Source organism: Cervus canadensis, chromosome X (genome assembly GCF_019320065.1).
Source record: "Cervus canadensis isolate Bull #8, Minnesota chromosome X, ASM1932006v1, whole genome shotgun sequence".
Classification (NCBI taxonomy): domain Eukaryota; kingdom Metazoa; phylum Chordata; class Mammalia; order Artiodactyla; family Cervidae; genus Cervus; species Cervus canadensis.
This window is the reverse complement of record NC_057419.1, coordinates 938,210-939,982: the sequence shown is the minus strand read 5'-3', so window position 1 is coordinate 939,982 and position 1,773 is coordinate 938,210. Positions and strand designations below refer to the sequence as shown.

Here is a 1,773-nt window from a genome sequence, read left to right as displayed (position 1 = left end):
CCCTGGGGTTCTTCATTTCTTCCTTCTCTAATTGCTTTAGGTGTAGAGTTAGGTTATTTATTTGGCTTTTTTCTTGTTTCTTGATGTAAGCCTGTAATGCTATGAACCTTCCCCTTAGGCAGGGCTTTTACAGTGTCCCATAGGTTTTGGGTTGCTGTGTTTTCATTTTCATTTGTTTCTATACTATTTTGATTTCTTTTTTGATTTTCTTCTATGATTTGTTAGTTATTCAGAAGCGTGTTATTTAGCCTCCATCTGTTTGAATTTTTAACAATTTTTTTCCTGTAATTGAGATCTAATCTTACTGCACTGTGGTCAGAAAAGATGACTGGAATGATTTCAATTTTTTGAATTTTCCAAGACTAGATTTATGGCCCAGGATGTGATCTATTCTGGAGAAGGTTCCGTGTGCACTTGAGAAAAAGGTGAAGTTGATTGTTTTGGGGTGAATGTTCTATAATATCAATTAGGTCTAGCTGGTCATTAGTCATTTAAGTTTGTGTTTCCTTGTTAATTTTCTGTTTAGTTGATCTATCCATAGTTGTGAGTGGGGTAATTAAAGTCTCCACTATTATTGTGTTACTATTAATTTCTCTTTCATACTCGTTTGTGTTTGCCGTACATATTGCGGCTTCCTATGTTGGGTGCATATATATTTATAATTGTTATATCTTCTTCTTGGATTGATCCTTTGATCATTATGTAGTGTCCTTCTTTGTCTCTTTTCACAGCCTTTATTTGAAAGTCTATTTTATCTGATATGAGTATTGCGACTCCTGCTTTCTTTTGGTCTCCATTTGCATGAAATATTTTTTTCCAGCCCTTCACTTTAGTCTGTATGTGTCTCTTGTTTTGAGGTGGGTCTCTTGTAGACAGAATATATAGGGGTCTTATTTTTTTATATCCATTCAGCCAATCTTGTCCTTTTTTTTTTTTTCACAGTGACAGACCCAATTATTTACTTTATCAAACAACCAACTAGCCATCATAGAAACAAGATTTATTGACTGTTTACTAGGTGCGAAGTTCTCGGTTTGACAGTTATCACAGACTATCACATTGAATCCCAATAGTAACTTTCTGAGGTAGGTGATACTATTTTTCAGGTTTTTATAGATGAGGAAATGGGATTTAGCAAGTTTAAGGAACTTTCCTGAGGTCACACAGTTTGTAAGCAAAATGCAAATTTGCTTCCTTTATACCAGGGTCTGAGCCATCAGAGGAACAATTGTGTTATCACTAAGAGAACCTGTGATTCCTGAGGCCATATCAGCAGAAGTGTTGTTAAACAACATTGGATTGGTTGGGGCATCCAACCCATTTACATTTAAGGTAATTATTGATAGGTGTGGTCCTGTTGCCATTTACTTTGTTCTTTTGGGTTCACGTTTATACAACCTTTCTGCATTTCCTGTCTAGAGAAGATCCTTTAGCATTTGTTAAACAGCTGGTTTGGTGGTGCTGAATTCTCTCAGCTTTTGCTTATCTGTAAAGTTTTTGAATTCTCCTTCATATCTGAATGAGATCTTTGCTGGATACAGTAATCTAGGTTGTAGGTTATTCTCTTTCATTACTTTCAGAACGTCCTGCCATTCCCTTCTGGCCTGGAGGGTTTCTATTGATAGATCAGCTGTTATGCTTATGGGAATCCCTTTGTGTGTTATTTGTTGTTTCTCCCTTGCTGCTTTTAATATCTGTTCTTTGTGTTTGATCTTTGTTAATTTGATTAATATGTGTCTTGGGGTGTTTCGCCTTGGGTTTATCCTGTTTGGG

The 1,773-nt window shown here is 35.9% G+C and overlaps 1 long non-coding RNA gene across 1 annotated transcript; it reads left to right on the top strand.

The window, feature by feature from the left end:
* The first annotated feature begins 369 nt into the window (after positions 1-369).
* Positions 370-1,332, top strand: LOC122434385. Its single transcript, XR_006267360.1, has 3 exons — positions 370-425; positions 943-1,085; positions 1,206-1,332. It is a non-coding gene; the product is annotated as an uncharacterized LOC122434385 (long non-coding RNA).
* The last annotated feature ends 441 nt before the right edge of the window (positions 1,333-1,773 follow it).